This window comes from Bos indicus, chromosome X, assembly GCF_029378745.1.
Source record: "Bos indicus isolate NIAB-ARS_2022 breed Sahiwal x Tharparkar chromosome X, NIAB-ARS_B.indTharparkar_mat_pri_1.0, whole genome shotgun sequence".
NCBI classification, from domain to species: domain Eukaryota; kingdom Metazoa; phylum Chordata; class Mammalia; order Artiodactyla; family Bovidae; genus Bos; species Bos indicus.
The window spans coordinates 50,887,502-50,913,199 of NC_091789.1; positions in this window are offsets into that span (position 1 = coordinate 50,887,502).

A 25,698-nucleotide genomic window follows, 5' to 3' on the forward strand; every position below is an offset into this window, starting at 1 on the left:
ACAGTAACAAGAATCCATCCCAGGTTTTGAGTGATACTGGTGCTTATGGGAGAAATCTTGTGGGAGTTGATAGGGTTGTAAGTAGCATTTCAACCAAACCATAGATATGGTGCTCGATAAAGCTGCCAGCTTTGCACTCAAAGTGTATTTATGTGCAGAAAATAACTTATAAAAATGGCATCCTGGGGCTCCATATTTATTCTCTTTCAATGAGTTCCAGATCAAAGTTGCTAAGTTTATAAGTTAAAACAGGATTTTCTTCCTAGTTCTCAGCCCTGGAAATTCACATTAGGATAAAAACAAACGCTGTATTTGCTCGACCTCTGACACTATCACTTGTAATGACATTTCTGCAATCCGAGCTCTGGATCAGATCATGTTGAAGCAGAAGCCCAAAGCTGCATCAGTTTTGCCAACTTCTCCACCAATTCTGGTACATTTGTTGCTTTTTATCACTATTGAAATTCCCCCTGTAGCACTTTACCACAGGTTAAAATATATTTTTTAAATTACATTGGTAAACAGCCCAAATCTTCAATTTGGTATCATAAATCATTTGTTCCATAATTCCTGAAACATGATAGAATTGTCATTCAGATTGGATTCTCAGACACAACTATATTTCTCGGTAGTTCTTAAGCTGTATATCACACATTGCAGTAATAGCTACAAAAGATTCAGTTAATTATGTTATAGCTGGACATGGTAGTTGCATCTTTTCAAAAGGCCTATCCAAAATATGCTAGACCAGAATGATTAATAGCACTGAATCACAGTTTGCTGGCTATAAAAGAGAGAACTGAGAAAATATACTGGATAGTGAAATTTGATGAGTTTAAAGTGAAAAAGTACATGTGATTCAATTTCTTGTTGATTTTAGAAGTACTGGGCTATTTTCACAAATGTATAAAGATTGGCAATAAAATCTCTCTGTAGACTGTGATACTCTTTATGCATGAAATTTTAAAACATGGGTTCAGCCACTTCATAGAAAAGCCAACTGACAAACCTGAAAAGCAAAATCTCATGATGAAATAAGAACTCTATATGTAATATAGTTACTTAATATTATAATTAATGTGATATTTTTCTATGGCTATGCAACGAATTACCACAAGTAAAGCATCAAGGCAATACGCATTTGTTAGCTCATAATTCTGTAGGTCATCACCTGCCTGGGTTCTCTGTTCAAGTCTCACAAGGCTGAAATCAAGGAAATGGTTGAACTGAGTTCTTATCTGGAGTTTCTGAGGAAAACTTCCCTTCCAGTCTTATTCTTGTCATTCGTAGAGTTCAGTTCCTCGTGGTTATAGTACCCAGGTCACCATTTCCTTGCTGTCTGTAGACTGGAGGCCACTCTCAGGTTTTAAATGCCACTTATATTCCTTTTAATATGTTTCCTTCCATATTCAAGCTGCTGCTGCTGCTAAGTCACTTCAGTTGTGTCCAACTCTGTATGACCCCATAGACGGCAGCCCATCAGGCTTCCCCGTCCCTGGGATTCTCCAGGCAAGAATACTGTAGAGGGTTGCCATTTCCTTCCCCAATGCATGAAAGTGAAAAGTCAAAGTGAAGTCACTCAGTCGTGTCTGACTCTTTGTGACCTCATGGACTGCAGCCTACCAGGCTCCTCTGTCCATGGGATTTTCTAGGCAAGAGTACTGGAGTGGAGTGCCATTGCCTTCTCCGATATTCAAGCTAGTTATATGTTAATTTTTTCTCATGCTTCAAATCTGTGACACCCTCTTCTACAACTAGACAGAGAAAACACTGCTTTTAAATGAGTTCATGTGATGAACCTAGGCTAAGAGTTAATTTTCTTATTTTAAGGTCAACCATACCATATACAATCATGGGAACAAGATCCATAATATTTATAGTCCCATGTATTATACAAGATGTATACATGGGATGTGTGTGGAAAATCTTGGAGGCCATTTTAGAATTCTGTCTACCACCTTTAAAAGAATTAAACTCACAACTAATTAGGTTAATAAATTGTGGTTAAGCTCCTATTATGTGTTGAGTGTTGTTCTATTTGAGTTTTGACTTCCAACCAGCAATCAGGGTTTACTCTATATTATAAATCTGCAACTGTATATTAGAGAAGTTTAGAGTACAACTTTGTGATAAGACAGACCAGCACTGCATTTCACATACACCATTTACTGGCTGCATCATCTTGAGTAAGTTAATTAATTTTTCTAAGCTTCAATGTCTTCATCCAAAAAATAGGAATAATGATGGTAATTATTTCAGAAGACTAAGTGAGACAAATGTCCAAAAAGTGTTTAGCACAATCTTGATATGTATCTGTTACTCAATAAATGATAGTAAAAAGTTTTACACAACTTTTTGAAACACATATGACAATATGGATAGAAGGTTTTATATTTTTCTTCTTTGCAAGATCTGGTGATTATACTTGATATTCTCCTAGTTTTTCTTTCACTATATGACTCCTCCCTGAAGATATGGTTATATCCGTGTCTGTGGTAACACCTTCAGGAAGCAGTTACTCTAATGCACATCAAGCTATTAACTGAGGCCAGTAATGCTGACCCTTTATCTGGAGAGGATGGCAGTTCTGTGGTGCTTGGATGATCTCAGTCTTAGCTTTTCTTCAGCTAAATGGTCTCTGAAGGATCAGTCTTCCTCTTAATATAATAGAAATTGAAAAACACATACACATTCATATGTTCACCCTTTTCATCATAACTGTACCTCAAGATCAAAGAGGCATTGATGGGAATGTAACCACAGTTCTAAAAAATCTAATGTTTCTCCCTTTAACTGATAGATTAGAAACATTTTAATAAGTTTTATCAATGGTTGCTTTCTATCACTAACCAGAGACTTCCTGGGCGGGGGGGGGGCGGGGGGACAGGGGGAGGCGGGGAGTGGAATTAAATCCAACAAAGTTTGCATTTGACCAAGTACAGGGAAATGTACAAAAAGAGTGGATTTGCAGAGAAATCTGAATAGCTTTTACTACTGGAGAATCAGTACAATTTCAAAATCAACCTTGTACTTCTTTACCATCTTTAAACAGACAGGCCAAAAACTAAATGCCATATTTTAAATTTTGAACTTAATCTTTATATAGTTTTAGAGAAATACAGTTGCTGGAGAATGTGTAAAGGATGATACTCTATCTATGCCCAGAAATTTAATAATGCAGGATATTTATCATCACATTCAGAAATTGAAATTAAGAAAGTATGGATTATCCTATCCTCATTTTCAGGTAATGTTGATTAAGGATAGAGTTATACAATAAAGGACTATTTTCAGGTTTATTTGTTGGTGTCAGACCCTCAGTTCAGTTCAGCCACTCAGTCATTTCTGACTCTTAGTGACCCTATGGACTGCAGCACACCAAGCTTCCCTGTCTTTCAATATCTCCTGGAGTTTGCCCAAATTCACATCACTTCATGGGAAATCGATGGGGAAACAGTGGAAACAGTGTCAGACTTTATTTTTTGGGGCTCCAAAATCACTGCAGATGGTGACTGCAGCCATGAAATTAAAAGACGCTTACTCCTTGGAAGGAAAGTTATGACTAACCTAGATAGCATATTCAAAAGCAGAGACATTACTTTGCCAACAAAGGTCCGTCTAGTCAAGGCTATGGTTTTTCCTGTGGTCATGTATGGATGTGAGATTTGGACTGTGAAGAAGGCTGAGCACCGAAGAATGGGTGCTTTTGAACTGTGGTGTTTGAAAAGACTCTTGAGAGTCCCTTAGACTGCAAGGAGATCCAACCAGTCCATTCTGAAGGAGATCAGCCCCGGGATTTCTTTGGAAGGAATGATGCTAAAGCTGAAACTCCAGTACTTTGGCCACCTCATGCGAAGAGTTGACTCATTGGAAAAGACTCTGATGCTGGGAGGGATTGGGGGCAGGAGGAGAAGGGGACGACAGAGACTGAGATGGCTGGATGGCATCACTGACTCGATGGACGTGAGTCTGAGACAGGGAGGCCTGGCGTACTGCGATTCATGGGGTTACAAAGAGTCAGACACGACTGAGCAAATAAACTGAACTGAACTCAACTGAGTTGGTGATGCCATCCAACCATCTCATCCTCTGTTATCCCCTTCTCCTCCTGCCCTCAGTATTTCCCAGCATCAGGGTCTTTTCCAATTAGTTGGCTGTTACATCAGATGGTCAAAGCTTCAGCTTCAGCATCAGTCCTTCCAATGAATCTTCAGGGTTTATTTCCTTTAGGATGGACTGATTTGATGTCCTTGCAGTCCAAGGGACTCTTGAAAGTTTTCTCTAGCATCAAAGTTTGAAAGCATCAATTCTTTGGTGCTCAGCCATCTTTAATGTCCAACTCTCACATCTGTACATGACTACTGGGAAAACCATAGCTTTGACTATATGGACCTTTGTTGGCAAGTGGTGTCTCTGCTTTTTAATACACTTAGTTTTTCTTAGAAGGAGCAGGTGTCTTTTAATTTCATGGCTTCAGTCACCATCTGCTGTAATTTTGGAGCCCAAGAAAGTAAAGCCTCTCACATTTTCCATTGTTTCCCATCTATTTGCCATGCGGTGATGGCACTGTATGTCATGATCTTAGTTTTTTGAATGTTATTTTTTTTTCTTTTATTAAAATTAATGTTTTAATTGAAGGAAAATTGCTTTACAGAATTTTGTCGATTTCTAAAGAACCGCAACATGAATAAGCCATAGATATACATATATCCCCTCCCTTTTAAAGCTCCCTCCCATTTCCCTCCTCATCCCACCCCTCTAGATTTTATAAGCCCCTGTTTGAGTTTCCTGAGCCATACAGAAAGTTCCCATTAGCTATCAATTTTACACATGGTAATGTAAGATTAAATGTTACTCTTTCCACACATCTCACCCTCTCCTACCCTCTCCCCATGTCCATGAGTCAATTCCTATGTCTTTTTCTCCATTGCTGCCCTGCAAATAATTCTTCAGTAACATTTTTCCTGATTCCATATATATGTGTTAGAATATTATATCTTTCTTTTTCTGACTTACTTCACTCTGTATAATAGGCTCTAGATTCATCCACCTCATTAGAACTGACTCAAATGCATTTCCTTTTTATGACTGAGTAGTATTCCATTGTGTATATGTATCAAACTTCTTTATCCATGAACATCTAGGTTGCTTCCAAGTTCTAGCTGTTTTAAATGGTGCTGCAATGAACAACCAACTTCCTAGCTTCATAATGGTGTCTTTAGCCAGCTTTTTCACTCTTCTTTTTCTCATTCTTCAAGAGGCTCTTTAGTTCCTCTTTACTTCCTACCATTAGGGTGATGTCATCTGAATATCTGAGGTTATTGATATTTCTCCCAGCAACCTTGATTCCATCTTTTGATGTATACAGCCTTAGATTTTGCATGATGTACTTTGCATATAAGTTAAATAAACAGGATGACAATATACAACATAGATGTACTTTTTTCCAAATTTTGAACCAGTCTGTTGTTCCATGTTTGGTTCTAACCATTGTTTCTTGACATGCATACAAGTTTCTAAGGAGGCAGGTGAGGTAATCTTGTATTCCCATCTCTTTAAGCATTTTCCACAATTTAATTGATCCACACAATCAACGGCTTTAGAGTAGTCAAGAAAGCAGTAGATGTTTTTTCCTGCAAGTCCCTTTGCTTGTTCTATGATTCAATTGATGCTGGAAATTTGATCTCTGGTTCCTCTGCCTTTTCTAAATTCAGTTTGTATGTCTGGAAGTTCATGGTTCACATACTGTTGAAGCTTAGCTTGAAGGATTTTGAGCATCACCTTGCTAGTATTTGAAATCAGTGCAGTTGAACAGTAGTCTGAACATTCTTTGGTATGGCCCTTCTTTGGGATTGGAGTGAAAACTGATCTTTTCTAGTCCTATGTCCACTGCTGAGTTTTCCAAATTTGCTGGCATACTGAGTGCAACAGCTTAACAGTATCATCTTTTAGGATTTGAAATAGCTCAGCTAGAATTTCATCACATCCACCAACTTTGTTCTTACTATTGCTTCCTATAGTAGGCGGCTGCGACGGGCGTGCTAAAGCGCAGGCAGCTGCAAAGGGGGTGCTAAGTGCAGCCGAGAGGAGCTACCCCACGTTCGAGGTCAGGGGCAGAAGTCGGGAGGACCCCATGCCCGAAGGGTGGCGGCCAAGAGGAGTTACCCCACATTCGAGGTCAGGGGCAGTGGCCGAGATTGCCAGACTGTGATGGTGCAGGAACGGCCGAGAGGAGCTACCCCACGTCCGAAGTCAGGGGGGGCGGCCGAGAGGAGATACCCAGCGTCAGAGGTCAGGGGCAGCGGCCGGGAGGAGATACCCCATACCCTTAAGTCTGAGGCCAGAGGCGGCAGCCAGGAGGAGCAATCCCACGCCTTGGCTGCGTGGGCACAGGAGGGCCTAGAGGAGCTATCCCATGTTGAAGGTCAGGAAGGGCAGCGGTGAGGAGATACCCCTCGTCCAAGGTAAGGAGCATTGGCTGCGCTTTGCTGGAGCAGCCGTGAAGAGATACCCCATGCCCAAGAAAAGAGAAACCCAAGTAAGACAGTAGGTGTTGCAACAGGGCATCAGAGGGCAGACACACTGAAACCATACTCACAGAAAACTAGTCAATCTAATCACACTAGGACCACAGCCTTGCTCAATGAAACTAAGCCATGCCCGTGGGGCAACCCAGTATGGGTGGGTCATGGTGGAGAGATCTGACAGAATGTGGTCCACTGGAGAAGGGAATGGCAAACCACTTCAGTATTCTTGCCTTGAGAACCCCATGAACAGTATGAAAAGGCAAAATGATAGGATACTGAAAGAGAAACTCCCCAGGTCAGTAGGTGCCCAATATGCTACTGGAGATCAGTGGAGAAATAACTCCATAAAGAATGAAGGGATGGAGGCAAAGCAAAAATAATACCCAGCTGTGGATGTGACTGGTGATAGAAGCAAGGTCCGATGCTGTTAAGAGCAATATTGCATAGGAACCTGGAATATCAGGTCCATGAATCAAGGCAAATTGGAAGTGGTCAAACAAGAGATGGCAAGAGTGAATGTTGACATTCTAGGAATCAGCGAACTCAAATGGACTGGAATGGGTGAATTTAACTCAGATGATCATTATATCTACTACTATGGGCAGGAATTCCTCAGAAGAAATGGAGTAGCCATCACGGTCAACAAAAGAGTCCAAAATGCAGTACTTGGATGCAATCTCAAAAATGACAGAATGACCTCTGTTCGTTCCAAGGCAAACCATTCAATATCACAGTAATCCAAGTCTATGCCCCAACCAGTAATGCTGAAGAAGTTGAAGTTGAATGGTTCTATGAAGACCTACAAGACCTTTTAGAACTAACACCCAAAAAAGAGGTCCTTTTCATTATAGGGGACTGGAATGCAAAAGTAGGAAGTCAAGAAACACCTGAAGTAACAGGCAAATTTGGCCATGGAGTACAGAATGAAACAGGGCAAAGACTAATAGAGTTTTGCCAAGAAAATGCACTGGTCATAACAAACACCCTCTTCCAACGACACAAGAGAAGACTCTACACATGGACATCACCAGATGGTCAACACCGAAATCAGATTGATTATAGTCTTTGCAGCCAAAGATGGAGAAGCTCTATACAGTCAGCAAAAACAAGACCAGGAGCTGACTGTGGCTCAGACCATGAACTCCTTATTGCCAAATTCAGACTTAAATTGAAGAAAGTAGGGAAAACCACTAGACCATTCAGGTGTGACCTAAATCAAATCCCTTATGATTATACAGTGGAACTGAGAAATAGATTTAAGGGCCTAGATCTGATAGACAGAGTGCCTGATGAACTATGGACAGAGGTTCATCACATTGTACAGGAGACAGGGATCAAGACCATCTCCATGGAAAAGAAATGCAAAAAAGCAAAATGCCTGTCTAGGGAGGCCTTACAAATAGCTGTGAAAAGACGAGAAGTGAAAAGCTAAGTGAAAACGAAAGTTATAAACATCTGAATGCAGAGTTCCGAAGAATAGCAAGAAGAGATAAGAAAGCCTTCTTCAGTGATCAGTGCAAAGAAATAGAGGAAAACAACAGAATGGGAAAGACTAGAGATCTCTTCAAGAAAATCAGAGACACCAAAGGAACATTTCATGCAAAGATGGGCTCGATAAAGGACAGAAATGGTATGGACCTAACAGAATCAGAAGATATTAAGAAGAGATGGCAAGAATACACAGAAGAAGTGTACAAAAAAGATCTTCACGACCCAGATAATCACGATGGTGTGATCACTGACCTAGAGCCAGACATCCTGGAATGTTAAGTCAAGTGGGCCTTAGAAAGCATCACTATGAACAAAGCTAGTGGAGGTGATAGAATTCCAGTTGAGCTATTCCAAATCCTGAAAGATGATGCTGTAAAAGTGCTGCACTAAATATGTCAGCAAATTTGGAAAAGTCAGCAGTGGCCACAGGACTGGAAGGTCAGTTTTCATTCCAAACCCAAAAAAGGCAATGCCAAAGAATGCTCAAACTACCACACAATTGCACTCATCTCACACGCTAGTAAAGTAATGCTCAAAATTCTCCAAGACAGGCTTCAGCAATATGTGAACCATGAACTTCCTGATTTTCAACGTGGTTTTAGAAAAGGCAGAGCAACCAGAGATCAAATTGCCAACATCTGCTGGATCATGGAAAAAGCAAGAGAGTCCCAGAAAAACATCTATTTCTGCTCTATTGACTATGCCAAAGCCTTTGACTGTGTGGATCACAATAAACTGTGGAAAATTCTGAAAGAGATGGGAATACCAGACCACCTGACCTGCCTCTTGAGAAATCTGTATGCAGGTCAGGAAGCAACAGTTAGAACTGGACATGGAACAATAGACTGGTTCCAAATAGGAAAAGGAGTACATCAAGGCTGTATATTGTCACCCTGCTTGTTTAACTTATATGCAGAGTACATCATGAGAAACGCTGGACTGGAAGAAACACAAGTTGGAATCAAGGTTGCCAGGAGAAATATCAATAAGCTCAGATATGCAGATGACACCACCCTTATGGCAGAAAGCGAAGAGGACCTAAAAAGCCTCTCGATGAAGGTGAAAGTGGAGAGTGAAAAAGTTGGCTTAAAGCTCAACATTCAGAAAACGAAGATCATGGCATCCAGTCCCATCGCTTCATGGGAAATCGATGGGGAAACAGTGGAAACAGTGCCAGACTTTCTTCTCCTGGGCTCCAAAATCACTGCAGATGGTGACTGCAGCCATGAAATTAAAAGACGCTTACTCCTTGGAAGGAAAGTTATGACCAACCTAGATAGCGTATTCAAAAGCAGAGACATTACTTTGTCAACAAAGGTTCGTCTAGTCAAAGCTCCGGTTTTTCCTGTGCTCATGTATGGATGTGAGATTTGGACTGTGAAGAAGGCTGAGCACCGAAGAATTGATGCTTCTGAACTGTGGTGTTGGAGAAGACTCTTGAGAGTCCCTTGGACTGCAAGGAGATCCAACCTGTCCATTCTGAAGGAGATCAGCCCTGGGATTTCTTTGGAAGGAATGATGCTAAAGCTGAAACTCCAGTACTTTGGCCACCTCATGTGAAGAGTTGACTCATTGGAAAAGACTCTGATGCTGGGAGGGATTGGGGGCAGAAGGAGAAGGGGACGACAGAGGATGAGATGGCTGGATGGCATCACTGACTCAATGGACGTGAGTCTCAGTGAACTCCGGGAGTTGGTGATGGACTGGCGTGCTGAGATTCATGGGGTCGCAAAGAGTCGGACACGACTCAGTGACTGATCTGATCTGATTGCTTCCTAAGGCCCACTTCACTTTGCACTTCAGGATGTTTGGCTCTAGGTGAGTAACCACACCATTATGGTTATCTGTTTCATTTAGACCTTTCTTGTATATTTATTCTATGTATTTTTGCCACCTCTTCTTAATATCTTTTGCTTCTCTTAGATCCATACCATTTCTGTCCTTTATTGTGTCCATCTTTGCATGAAATATTCCCTTAGTATCTCTAATTTTCTTCAAAAGATCTCTAGTCTTCTCCATTCTATTATTTTTCTCTGTTTCTTCACATTGCTAACTTAGGAAGGCTTTCTTATCTCCCCTTGCTATTCTTTGGAACTCCACATCTAGATGGATATATCTTTCCTTTTCTCCTTTACCTCTTCTTCTCTTCTTTTCTCAGCTATTTGTAAGGCTCCTCAGACAACCATTTACCTTTCTTGCATTTCTTTTTCTTGAAGTTGGTTTTTGTCAGTGCCCCTTGTACAATATTACAAACCTCCATCCATAGTTCTTCAGGCACTCTGTCTATCAAATCTAATCCCTTGAATCTATTTGTCACTTCCACTGTGTAATCATAAGGGATTTGATTTAGGTCATACCTCAATGGCTTAGCGGTTTTCATTACTTTCTTCTATTTAAGTCTGAATTTGGCTATAAAGAACTCATGTCAGAGTCTATTCCAGTCTAAATTGATGACTGGATTTATTGATAGTCAGTAGTTATTTCAATTAACACTTTCCAATTCCTTCCTTTGTGGTATGTTTTTGCCCAGAGAGATTAAAAATTGACTTGTCTATCAAACAGGATGCACCATAAAAGGCATTATATATATATGTGTGTGTGTGTGTGTCAGTGTGAGATATTTGAATTTGGGTATTTAATTTAAGATATCCAATTTCTAGAGCATTATCCTCTAGATACTCACAGTCCACATTAGAAGCCTCAAATAGGCACAAGGATCCATAGACAGTAAATTACATATCTGGGTCATCAAATCAAGGATTTGGTGACTAACAATAGCACTGGAAACTATTTTTGAAGTATTCTGTAGGCTCTGAATCATTTTGAAACAGTCCCTACCCAGTGGGGTAGTAATCTAATTAAGCACCTAATTTTGAAAGAGGCCTTGATATACTGTCATTTACTAATCAGATGGCTTATTACAAGATGAGAGTGGGAGGAGATAGGAATGAGAATAACTTAACAAAAGTTACTTGATAAGTCACCCTGATAGTAGAATGTAGCAAAAATAAGGTAACAATGTAAACCATTGAACAGTATGCATGCTAAATCACTTCAGCCATGTATGACTCCTTGCAACCCTATGGACCATAGCTTGCCAGGCTCCTCTGTCCATGGGGTTCTTCAGGCAAGAATACTGAAGTGGCTTGCCATGCTCTCCTCCAGGGGATCTTCTCGACTCAGGGATTGAACCTGAGTCTCTTATGTCTCCCTCATTGCAGGTGGGATCTTTACCACCAGCGCCACCTGGGAAGCCCATTGAACAGTATAAAGTGAAGTGAAGGTTGCACAGTCGTGTCCTACCTTTTGCGACCCCATGGACTATAGCCTATCAGGCTCCTCAATCCATGGGATTTTCCAGGCAAGAGTACTGGAGCGGATTGCCATTTCCTTCTCCAGGGGATCTTCCCGACCCAGGAATCGACTTAATATTGATCTTTGAGAGTGGTAGGTACTCTAAAATTGTGTCATTTTAGTTAAAAACAGATAATTTGAGAAATTTCATGGATTTCCAGCCCAGAATAAGTGGGCTAGGAAAAGATAATTTTGTTAGCCATTAGTGATTTTCATCAAAATTTTTTGATTCTTCCTCTGGGCAAATGGTAGAACTATCCTGTCTCCTTGAAGTTAGATATGGCTATGTGAGTTTTTAGTCATCAAAATATAAGCATAAGTGAGTGCTATCATTTTCAGAAGGAAGCATTAAGAGTCAGGGTGCAATTTATTGACTTTTCTCCTTTACTCTGCTATAGTGGGATTTCCCAGGTGGCTCAGTGGGTAAAGAACCTGATTGCAATGCAGGAGATGCAGGAGATATGGGTTTGATTTTGAAAGGTTGTTGAATCATGCAAATACACCGGGATTCTTGGCCCACGGAGGAGAAGAATTCAATCCGGGGCCAGAGACGAGGTTTGATCGCTCAGAGCTTTTGTGTAATAAAGTTTTATTAAAGTATAAAGGAGATAGTGAAAGCTTCTGACATAGGCATCAGAAGGGGGTAGAAAGAGTACCCGCTTGCTAGTGTTAACAATGAAGTTATATACTCTCCAGTGAATCCAAAGAATGTCTGGAGGTTGTAAAGACCTCACCAGACCTACTCCCATAATTTACATTTTAAGATAACAGAAGGTTAAATCCAAAGACTGTCCTTAGGCAGGATACATTATTGTTATATAATCCTAAGGAATGTGGAGAAAGAAAAAAAGTTTGTCCTTTCTTCCTCGAGAATTCCAGACCCCTCTCTCCTTGGGGACCCCTAGACTCCCATTCAACCTGCCTAGGAAATGACTCTCTCAATTTCTGGGTCTGGAAGATCCCCTGGAGTAGGACACAGCAAGCCATTCCAGTATTCTTGCCTGGAGAATCTGATGGGCAGAGGAGCATGGCAGGTTACAATCCATAGGTAACAAAGAGTCGGACTCAAAGTGACTGAGCACACACTCATTGCTATAGTGACTGGAAATACCCTGGATTGTAGAGATTCCAGTATCCTGGGAAAATGAGAAATACACCTTGATATTTTAAGCTAATGAAGCATTGAGACTGTTTGTTTCCATAATATATTCTCCAAGCCTAGCCTGACAAGAATGAGGACCATAAAATCTGAGTAAGAGAAAAAATGAAAAGTTAATTAGAATGCAGCCCTATTTTTATATCAAAGGGAGATGGGCACACTGTCTAGCTCTTTTCTTAATAAATGAAGTAACAGTAAAACACCTTGGATCAAAAAATATAATCTCCTATGTCTGGATCCAAAAGTTGTTGTATACGTTTGCATAAGTCAATTAGAGGTTACAGTTTATACTTTTAGGCAAGATTTGCATTGAAGAGGGTTCCTAATAAAATCAAGAATAAAGTATACAGAAAATTAATTTAATAATTCTCCTAGAGAATTATGTCACAGTACTGAAGAAATCATACATGTAACTATTGTGATTGTGTCCTAAAACTGTGAGTTTTCTTTCTGAGTGTGCATTATTGATATGACAGAAGAATTTCCTCCTTGACTAGTCAACAAGTCTTTTGTACTGTGACATTGTCAGCATACTATATTGTCTTACAGTTTGATCTTATGTTATACATTAAGTTTAATTGTGAAAAACAGAGTCTTGGAAAGTGATATTGTATATTAAATCACATTTGCTTATTGACTTGCATTACAATTATAGAATTGCTTTCAAATTAGAAAGAAAGTATGCTTTCCTGAAAATAAAATGTGAACCACATTTTCAGAGCCTAACATTCACTTTGATGAACATTATCCTTATCTATGTGCACTTAAGTATCTTATGAAACACCCTAGCATGTTTGCCAAATGGAAATGTCATTACGTTGGTTCTATTGTTTATTTACTAGTTCTTCAACTAAGATTTACTGGGTATCTTCTATGTATTAAGGGAGATACAGAAATAAAGCATGATTCCTACCCTAAGAATGATAGTTGCTTAGAATTTTTTAGAATATTGATTGAATATTAAAATTCACTATAGTTGTTTTATGTACTTGGGAATTCTTATTTACTCCATTAAACTTAAATTTAAAATAAAGCTACACATTTACATTTTATACACTTAACCTGACTCACCAGCTAAAGACTGTCAATAATATAATTTCCATATTAAATTCAACAATTTTTAAGTGGGTATTAATTGGTACTAGCAATAATGCTAGGATTATTCCTGAAGTCTTTGTTGAATGCACAGCACAGTTTCAGTCCATTTTTCTACAGTAATTTTTACTAAAGACACAATAAACAGGTATTTCTATCACTAACAACTGGAAATTATGTTGTCTTCCCAGGTGTCTCAGAGGTAAAGCATCCACCTGCCAAGCAGGAGATGTAGGTTTGATCCCTGGGCTGACAAGATCCCTTGGAAAGGCAATGCCAACCATCTCCAGTACTCTTGCCCGGGAAATTCCAAGGACGGAGGAGCCTGGTGGGCTACAGTCCATGGGGCCACAAAGAGTTGGTTACAACTTAGTGACTAAATCACCACAACCAGAAATTATGTTAATAGCAGCAAAATAGATTTTACTCTAAGGGAGCCCAACTAGGCAAAGCTCAAAGAATGAGCTAACATATGTAAGTCTAGTCAGGCAAGAGGATGAGTTCAGGGATGATGTCTGGGCAACAAGAGTTTAACAAGAGGTACAGATATGCAAGTCAGGGTACAGAAAGAGAGGTGAGTCAAGAAAAAATGGAACTAGCAAACAAATGACTATGGAGACAAATTATGAATCTAATATTGCGTTGACCAAAATTTTGCTTGGGTTTTTCTGTAACATGAAAAAACCCAAACTAACTTTTTGGCCAATGCAATACATTGGTTGTTTAGTGTTTAACTGGGGATATCCATATGTCAACTTCCAAGAAGGGCTAGACCTTTGCCTCTGCTTGAAGTGAAACTTATTTTGTGACGTTTCATTGGGTTTTGTAAACACACATGGAAACACTGTGATGTACTGCGGCATAGACCACTTTATCCCATACAGGGCCACCTCATGTATTTATTTTACTGGAAGTCTGCAAAAGAAAGATGTTTGAAGCTAAGAATCATAGTCCAGGGAACTGGCAAGGGCAGAAGACCTACATAAGCTCTGAAAACAGAACTGTGACTATGTGCTTTCTGTCCTACTTTATACTTCTGCTGTGTGGAGTTGGGCAGGGGTTTTCAGGTGAGTGTTTATAGCCAGCAGGAGAGGCAGGGCCCTGCAGGTGCAGCTAGCTACTATTTAAGCTAAGGGTAAAGACACTAGGCCTTTTGGGAGGTACTTAAAATCAGTCTTTAAAAGACCTTTGCCACTTTGGTGGCTCCTTTGAAGGCAGTAGAAGTGCTGCAGGCAAGATGGCACCTGGTAGAAGAGCCTGAATATGGGCACATGTGAACATACAGATAAGTAATTCAATTCACTGTACTTTATTAACTGAAAAAATCCAAAGCAAAATTAAATCAGTGTGAAAAGCATTGCTGACTTGTATCTGTAATGTCATGTTAGTGGCCTTACTGATAAATATTTATATCACTTATTAATGATTAGTATGTCCTTTTATATAGATTAGAAAGACATTCAAGTGATGAGGACCATTTTCTCCTCAAATTCCTGAAAGACCTGCTCTCTTATTAGGTCCTGTTCAATTTTATTCAGCTGACTTTCAATTGCCTACATTTTCAGCATGAAAGTGAATGAGCTAAAGGTATTAAAAATCTGTTTTGAGTCTCCCTGAACCAGTACTACAGAACATGCTTTTCCTCTGATCTTAAGGAATCATGGTATGGCTTTGGGCCACTACATTGAAAAGTAGATGTGGTTTTTGCTGAAGAACAGATAAGGGAAGCAATAGATGAGCTCTTTCCATAAAGTAACCAACATTCTAGGCCCTCTGCATAATGACATGATTATTTCAGTTTTTGCAGGTTTAATGTTTAAAGTGAGTTGAAGCTCCAATGTCATTGGAATTCATCTTTATGTTATACATATAACTGATACAAAAGCAAGAATCATTGCAAAGGTGTTATTTCTCAATTTTCTGGCAAATAAAATAAATTTTGCTCATCAGATAACACTGATAGTAATAGTTATCACAGTAAATAAGTTTTTTTTTCTATGCTGGTATATATACATTCCAGGAGATGTGCAAAGTTTTGTTTCTCCCTCATCATTTATGAATAAACTGTAAAATGAGAAAACACTACAGAATGTAGGTAGGGGGAAATGACTATCTCAGAGGAATCAGTGGGCTTTCCTGCTGGCTCAGACGGTAAAGAATCCGCCTGCTATCTCAGAGGAATAAAAGATGAAAAAAAAAAAACAAAAAACAAAGATGAGGTAAATGAAACTGGAGAAAATTCATGGATATCTCTCTCTCTCTGTCTCTCTCTGTTTTCTTTAAGTGTGTGATATAGAGAAATAATCCAGTCAAGTCAAGCATATGGACATTATAATAAAAGTATAAAATAAAAACAATAACCATCTACGGAGTTCTTATTATATAGCAGATCTTCTGTTAAGTATACTACATGGATTACCTCATTTGCTTCCCAGTGTAAAGATAAGAAAAGTGGGGTTTAAGGAGGATGACTACACTGCGATTAGGCAGCATTCACACCCAGGTGCACTTGACTCCAAAGACTACTTAAGCTCCTGGAATTTGCTAGGGACTTGTAACAACTGCATTAATGAAAGTCGCCTGTGGGAATAAGAAGGATTGCTTCTAACCTAGTCTCAGAATTAGACAAGATACCTTACTTCTGCCACGTTAGTGGAGGAATACTTCTAAGTTTATCTTGTAAGCTGCAGGAATATTAACTTCTGTATGAAAATACTAGCTTAATGGATATTTAAATGTTTAATTCAATTTTTAAAGCTAACTTTGTGGTAATGGAGGCTCTTTCATAGTTTATATATTCCCATGAGTGCTAGAAAAGGAAGAAAGGCCAACAAAGGCCATATTCCCAAGAAACAGACAACAATCCCCATTGGCAACAAAGGACTGAAATTTGTTACAATATTCTGTCACACAGAAACTATTCTAGCTTAAAATGAACTGATATTGAAAGAAGTAGAGCCCTCAATTAGAAAGACAACTTTGTCTTTTAGGGAAATTGGAAGACAGAATATTACCCTAAAATAAATGCATCAAATCCCAAAACAAAAATGATTTAGAGAACAGAAGCCATGATTAAATTTTATATAACTATAAAAAACTCAATATTCTAAAGAAAACCTCCATCTTCTCTAGAGTCACTTTGTTTGGTTATCAGCATTGTCATCATAACTGAAATGCGCTGGATACTTGCCATAAGTTAAGTAATATACTTAAAAAATTCATTTAGTCCTCACAATAATATGTGGTAATTACTCTCATCATAGTTTTATATTTAGTTGTATATTTGAGGAAACTCTGGCAATTAGAGATTACATTACTTGTCTTTGGTCACCCCAGTAGCAAAGGTACATCTGAAATTCTTCACCCAGGCAGTATGACACTGCACGCATGTTCAGTCACTTCAGTCATGTCCTACTCTTTGTGATCCCTTGGACTGTAGCCCACCAGGCTCCTCTATCCATGAGATTCTTCAGGAAAGAATACTAGAGTGAGTTGCCATTTCCTCCTCCAAGTGAACGTCCCAACCCAGGAATTGAACCTGAGTCTCCTGTGTCTCCTGCATTGCAGGCAGATTCTTTACCACTGAGCCACTGGGCCTTGGAGCCTACCTTTTAACCACTTTAGAACACCTTCTCCTAAATTGAAAAAGCAGTAGGATTACAGGATAATTAACCTGGAGCCTAATCAATTTTAGTATTAAAATAGTACTTGCTTTTTGATTGTTTTTTTTTTTTTTTTTTTTTTGTACTGAGTTGTGTGAGCTGCTTGTAAGACCTAAACAGACATTTCTCCAAAGACATACAGATGGCTAACAAACACATGAAAGGATGCTCAACATAGCTCATTATTATAGAAATGCAAATCAAAACTATAATGAGATATCACCTCACACCGGTCAGAATGGCCCTCATCAAAAAGCCTACAAACAATAAATGCTGGAAAGGGTGTGGAGAAAAGGGGACACTCTTGCACTGTTTGTGGGAATGTAAATTGGTACAGCCAGTATGGAAGACAGTATGGAGATTCCTTAAAAAATTAGGAATAAAACCACCATGAAAACTGAAAGTGAATGTGAAGTTGCTCAGTTGTGTCTGACTCTTTGCAACCCCATGGACTGTAGCTTACCAGGCTTCTCTGTCCATGGGATTTTCCAGGTGAGAGTATCAGAGTGGGTTGCCATTTCCTTCTCCAGGGGATCTTCCTGACCCAGGGATCAAACCCAGGTCTCCTGCATTACAGGTAGATGCCTTACCCTCTGAGCCACCAGGGAAGCACCATATGACCCAGAATCCCACTCCTAGGCATATACCCTGAGGAAACCAAAATTGAAAGAGACACATGTGTCCTATTGTTCACTGCAGCACTATTTACAATAGCTAGAACTTAGGAGCAACCTGGATGTCCATTGACAGATGAATGGATAAAGAAGTTGTGGTATATATACACAATGGAATATTACTCATCCAAAAAAAGGAACACATTTGAGTCAGTTCTAATGAGGTGGATGAACCTAGAACCTATTATACGGAGTGAAGTGAGTCAGAAAGAGAAAGAGAAATATGGTAATCTAACACATATGTACGGAATCTAGAAAAGTGGTACTGAAGAATTTATTTACAGGGCAACAATGGAGAAACAGACATAGAGAATAGACTTATGGACATGTGGAGAGGGGAGGATAGGGTGAGATGTAGGGAAAGAGTAACATGGAAACTTACACTACCATATGTAAAATAGATAGCCAACAGGGATTTGCTGTATGGCTCAGGAAACTCAAACAGGGGCTCTGTATCAACCTAGAGGTGTGGAATGGGGAGAGGGATGGGAGGGAGTTCAAAAGGTAGGGGATATATGTATACCTATGGCTGATTCATGTTGGGGTTTGACAAAAAAAAAAAAAAGCAAAATTCTGTAAAGCAATTATCCTTCAATAAAAATAAATTAATTTAAAAAATAATAGAGTTACATATCTCCTCTGGGTTGGACATAGACACGTATTATTCATATCAGAAAGATATGGTAGGTAGCTGCTCTAAAGTGAACTGAAATGGGTCAATTGTAAATACTCCAAACAAAGGAAAGTTTTAAGGGTGCACCAATATACACATATAAAATTAATCTCTCAAAAGAAAGATCACACTATTCTAATTGTTTCATGCTCAAATGGTCTTTACACTTCTGTTGCTTTCTGGCTCAAAGATCAAAAGGAGTACAAATGAAAAAGACAGAACTGCAAAAAACCATCACATTGAAAATGACAGCTGGAACCTTGAATCAAACATATTGTAGGTATATATATATATTATGAGAAATGACTATTATACACAGATTATTTGAAAATTACATAAACTATGATCATGTCATTTATATAAAGCCCAAATAAAATACATTCCTCCAAATTTTAGTTTCAATAATTTAAAATAATGATGATAAGTGTGATTGTTTCAATTCATTATGTTCATACTTTGAGATAATATACTCTGCACTTAAGCCCAAATTGTTTTCTTTAATCTATTAAAAAAAATCCTGTAACATATAATTAGTATATGTTTATTTTTCAGGTAAGAAAATTTAAGCTAACATAAATAATTTCTCCTCAAATTACACTAATAGTCAGAAGCAAGAAAAGGTTTTCATCTCAAGGTAATAAATAGGGTCTAATTTTTTTCTCCCTATTATGTGCTAGGCAACTCAGAGGCATTGTATCATTTACCCTTGTAGATATTTAGCAGAAGGCCATAAATAATATATTTCAATGGATATAAATCAAACCTGCAGGCTGTTTACTTTCTAGAAACGAGGTTTATGGTCAGGTGAAATCATGACATAATCCAGTTTTACTCTCAGAGACTGCCTTTCTTCATTTCTTTGGTCAGAGTGATCAAATACATGATGACAGCTCCTGAACCAGCAAGTAGAATCTCAGAACATGTTTAGGTATCAATGATTTGGTGTACATGGAGCCATGGTTCAATGTTTGATGGACTCTATTCCTGAGACAAGTAGGCTCACAGCTTGAAAAGACACTGACTGATGGCCAAATCACGGTTCCAAAAATTCAATTACATATACAGTAAAGAAGGGATCGAACATATATAGCCAATAATGCAGATTTTAGTCTTGTCCCTAGAGATAAGGTTATAAAGAGTTTCTATAAAATATTAATACATTTGTATATTCAAGACATAAGAACAACAATTTTTTTTTTCTCTTTTTCTTCAGAGAGAAGTTTAAGTAATTTATCTAAAGTTTCAGAGCAAGGTGGATGAGCACCAAGAGACTGTTATTTTTCAGAGGTGTTTTGCATTATATTTGGGTTCAGTTCAGTTCAGTTGTTCAGTTCTGTCCGACTCTTTGTGACCCCATGAATCGCAGCATGCCAGGCCTCCCTGTCCATCACCAACTCCCGGAGTTCACTCAAACTCACGTCCATCGAGTCGGTGATGCCATCCAGCCATCTCATCCTCTGTTGTCCCCTTCTCCTCCTGCCCCCAATCCCTCCCAGCATCAGAGTCTTTTCCAATGAGTCAACTCTTCGCATGAGGTGGCCAAAGTACTGGAGTTTCAGCTTTAGCATCATTCCTTCCAAAGAAATCCCAGGGCTGATCTCCTTCAGAATGGACAGGTTGGATCTCCTTGCAGTCCAAGGGACTCTCAGGAGTCTTCTCTAACACCACAGTTCAAAAGCATCAATTCTTTGGTGCTCAGCTTTCTTCACAGTCCAACTCTCACATCCATACATGATCACTGGAAAAACCATAGCCTTGACTAGACAGACCTTTGTTGGCAAAGTAATGTCTCTGATTAAAAAAAATGGATTTTCTTTTTATTTTATGGTGCTTGTCTTTTTCCCTGTTATTTTAACAGCAGGTTTAAGAAAACATTAAGAAATTAGTGGTCAGTGACTTTAAAATAAAGGTGTTTCTGACCATTGAGAAAATCAGTTGTTCATGTGTTCTGGAAGTTTGCTGTGCTGTGCTGTGCTGTTCTTAGTCACTCAATCATGTCCAACTCTTTGCAACCCCATGGAGTGTAGCCCACGAGGCTCCTCTGTCCATGGGGATTCTCCAGGGAAGAATACTGGAGTGGGTTGCCATGACCCCCTCCACGGAATCTTCCCAACCCAGGAATCGAACTGGGGTTTCCCGAATTGCAGGCAGAGTCATTATCGTCTGAGCTACCAGGGAAGCTGCTACTTTCAGGAAGGAATCTTGCAGAACACTGACTAAAGAGAACAGACAGCACGGCAGTTTGATATAGCTGCTCAAGAATTTAACAGTCCATTTACATGTGTAGTATTTTGAACTAATGGTGAAATGTAACAAGATCATAAAGGCCTTCTCCTGTCTCCAGTTCACATCAAGATGAACCCAAAAGAGTCTTCTTGGATTCATTGAATATCTTTCCCTCTTACACACGTGAAGTATCTCTTCTTCATTGTGTACTTCCCATTTCACGTGCCTACCCATTATGGTCCACAACCAACACCATCACCATCACCCAAGAGCTTGTTAGAAATTGCAGAATCTCTGACCTCATCTCAGACCTACTGAATCAAAACTTTCATCTTAACAAGAGTCCCAGGTGATTCATATGCACATTACTGTTTGATAATCAGTGCCCTAAAGTAGAATTTATTGACCCTGGCTTACCATTAAAATATGTATTGAGGAGCTTTAACAAATATTAATGCCTGGCCCTAAGTCCCCTCACCTCCCTAACATTTCTCATTTAATTAGCTTGGTTTAGAGTCTGGTGATCTTAATGTGCAGCTCAATAAGTAATATATCATTATCATCATCATCATCATCATTCTAGATGTTTAAATATTTTGACTGTCCTTGCTCTTGGACCAATCAACTTTGCTCTACTCCTATTTGTCTCTAACTCCAGCTTCTGATGCCAAGTTGCTGTCATTTATTTTGTTTCTGTTAGTGATGGTTAATGTTTTTGAGAAACAAAATGAATGCTCCCAAAATAATGTTTGCTGCTTTGTCACTGGACATAATTATCTTTTACTTTAAATCCTTAAATAGTGCCAATTTGTACACTCATATCTGACCTCTGGATATTTGGCATGTGACTAATTTGGAGAAACCAAAGAATATCTGAAATAGCAATAAACTTCAAACTACTTAGCAAGAGTAGAACTTCTGATTACCCATACACCTTGTTTGAGTGCTATTAACTTTGCTACTTACTACTGGCCAGGGCCATATTTACAAATATAGTTGTTAGAGCTGCCATCTATATGAAATATCTTTGCCTCTTCTTGGTTAGTCATAATCAGTAAATCTTCATTAAAAAAATGACAAATACTCTTTCATGAAGAACACTAACCCCCAAGTTCTTTGTCATTCATATTTATATAATAGATATTTCCAAAAGAATTATGGATTAGGAGGGACTTGGAATCATAATGCTTTGTTTTCTATGACATTGCAATGTTCATTATGCAAAATTTAGTGCAAACTATATTTCTCAGTCATAGTGAATAGGCAGGAGTACAGAGAAGATCACATTTTTTGAAAGTGATTAAAGTGATATTTTCACCTTGAATAAAGTAGGAACAATACACTGACAATTTTTATTATAACTCCTGAATCACTTCTCAACAGATTAAGAATAACTGTACCTTGTCATTTTGAAATACAGTGTGTGTGTACATATGTGTTTATTTTTCCTAGTTTCATTGAAGACATATTATTAGTTAACCATGAGTACTTATGACTCTACTAGTATAACTTTGAAAACCCATTACATAATTTTAAATGATTAATACTATATTTAAATAGATTTTTTTTGTTTCATTTTATTTTTGTTGTTTCTTTATTGCAGCCTCACCTCTATCTCACCCTAAGGGAAGCCAAAGTTACAAGTAATATCAACAAACCAAACCAGAGCTAGAATTTTTATACTCAGATCCAAATATTAACACATCAGGATTTATTTGGTCTCTTAAAAAAGAGACTTCAAAAGAGGACTTTAAGTCTGTTCCTTCTCCATGTCATGGTATGTGTTGTATTGCACAACTGTCCATACGAATATCTTATAATGAAAGCACAGAGCACTATGGAGCTGTGGACAAAAATTGTACCTACCAATAAGATCACGACAGCATTTGTCCATAGGATCCCTTTATAATTTGATAATGCTTTGTGAAGATACTACCTTAATGCCCAGAGTCACTATGTTTGGAGTGCAAAAACTTGCTTCCAGTAGTCATAGTCAGCTTAAGCAAATTGAACATAGAACAGGAACAGGTTAGACTTGGAGGTATTGGAAGATTACTAATATGTCTATGTACTTGAATCACAATTTTTTCAAGTAGACAACCTTTCTAATCAATTCAGGCCAAAGACCATAAACTAGAAGTTATTACCAATAAGCTCGTGTTGCTGAGTGAAATTTATGAACCTAGTCTTTACCAGAACACTAGGTATGTGGCAGGCATTTAATAACTCACTTGTGAATTCAATGGAAAATATTATATCTAAAAGCTGAGTGTGGGGAGTGGATGTGTATGAAAATGGTAAATTGAATATGTTGTTAACTGTAGTTCTAAAAAAGAACAGACTGTTGTTGGGAGCATTGTATTTCCAGATTTACTGATATTACCTGGGGTCAAGACTTTGAGTGACTGTGATCTTGAATTGTCCAGGTCAAGAAGATCTTGACATCTAAATTAAATCCCTGAATATCTATGATCATGGACTCTCTATCTGATGTGTGGTAGGTTCTTGAATTCTAGGAAGTTATAAATGACAGTGGCATGAGGATATGCTATCAGCTATTGTTATGGACTTGTAAACGCACACAACTATGGCTACCTGGCCCTGGCATTTCTTCTTTTGCAATGTCTTTGAGTTTGCTTAGTCTAGAGGAATTATTTCTCACTCCCTTTTTTAACCGGGCTTTTGCTGTCTAGATTGATTCTTTCCCCACTTGATTAAGTCAGAATCATCTAAGCTATTTTCTTACTTTGGAAGCTCTCCTGAGAAGCCTGTAATATTTATAAACCAACAATGTGGCAAAGCCTCAGCCTCTCTCTCTTTTTCTCTCTCTTTAACATCCTCCCTCCCTCCATTTCTCCCTATTTCTATTTTTTCTCTACTTTGCTTAGCTGAAATGGCTATTAAGTGGCATCCCTGCTCAGGCTTGAAAAGGCTTAGGGTAGATGTTTCTTAGAATTGGGGCATTTTTTTTTCTCTTATTCCTCTCATCAGTTTCTGTTTCTTACTACTATGATGCTCTGGATTGGTGTTTCCTTATCATTACAGTATTAACATCTGAAGCCCTATTATTGGCCATAAATGGATAAGGCAAAAGAGAAGGCTGTTGGGCTTGCATTGGTCCTAGGCACCAGGCAATTCCTAGTCTATGTAAAAGAATGCTTAACACATGGACTAGCATAATTCACTTCCTTAATACCTCAGTTGATAAAGAATCCTCCTGCAATGCAGGAGACCCTAGTTAAATTCCTGGGTTGGGAAGATCTGCTGGAGAAGGGATTAGCTACCCACTCTAGTATTCTTGGGCTTCCCTTGTGACTGAGATGGTAAAGAATCTACTTGCAATGCAGGAGATCTGGGTTCGACCCCTGGGTTGGGAAGATCCCCTGGAGAAGGGAAAGGCTACCCACTCCAGTATTCTGGCCTGGAGAATTCCATAGACTGTATAGTCCATGAGGTCACAAAGAGTCAGACACTACTGAGCAACTTTCACTTCACTAGCATAATTCACTGAGGATCCATATTATGGTATGGGGCTAATCTTCATGGTAATAAAGTTATATAAACTTTCCATGCCACAGTTTCCTTATCCCTAAAATGTGGATAAATAAAGGAACCTGTCTCAAAGACTTGTTATAAACACTCAATTAGAAAACATAGGTGTGTTTGAAATAAGAACTGGCTTTAATAAGAGCTGTATAAGTATTTGCTATTATTACTATTATTTACTATTAAAAAGAATGTGAATCCATAGCATGAGGTAATCAGGGACATAATAATGGCTTTATCCTTAGCCAAAACAATCACAAACCTTGGTGTCCTCCTTTGGTGCTAAAGATATACCATGGTTCCAGTTAATATCATAAGAAGAAATGAGACATACATGTCTGCCAGCCAGCTAGTCTTAAATCAGTTTGTGTATTTTTATATGTATATTAACTATGTTTATATTTAGATGTGATTCCAGAAATGCAAAGATTTTTTGAAGAGAGTCAAAGACAACTTCCCTTGTTGTATTTGACTCCATAGATATAGTCTGTTCTAAAAAGAGATATTGCAATGTGACCATTGTTGGGCTGGAAGAAAAATATAATTTCTTAGTGATCACTCAGATAATGTACACCCCATTGTAACAAAATAATTCACCTGGGTACATAAGATTTTGTATATGTGAAAAAAGAAGAGAAAATGGAGATGTAGGAGTAGAGAGAGTAAGAGAGAGAGAGTAAGAGAGAGAGAGAGAGATTTGTTTTCTAGCCAAGAAATGAATACTTGGCAGTCTTCTCTACATGTCTTCCATTTCAGTGTTTCAAACCCAAGAAATTGAGATGACTGGACATGACTGAACATTGACTCACAACATAACCATCTAAAAAAATCACCGTTTCACACATTTTTAGAAAGAAGAACCTCAAACATCAAGAAGTCCCTTTCTTCTCAGCAAAAAATACTCTTACTTTACTCAAACTTTAAAGGGCTCTCAGCTCTATCTGTACAAATATAAAATAAGAAAATAAAGAAAATGAAAGAATTGTTCAAATCTTGCCTGCCATTACAGTAACAAATCAAATTAGCTGCTTAGTTTCTCTTTCAACCTTCTAACAATGTCTCACTTTCACACATATCCTCCCTTGGGTATGTGTCATGACTTTGTCAAACCCTATTACACACTTCAGTTCTTTGACAAAGGATTAACTGGGAAAATCTACCTTTCTTAAGATGCAACTATGGTTCTGGTGAATTTGACTAAATTTTTATATATAGAGTTACTATCCTAGAAGGAATTTATACTGAGTATGCAGTGTAATAAACAAAGTCTGCATACCTGGATATTAACCCT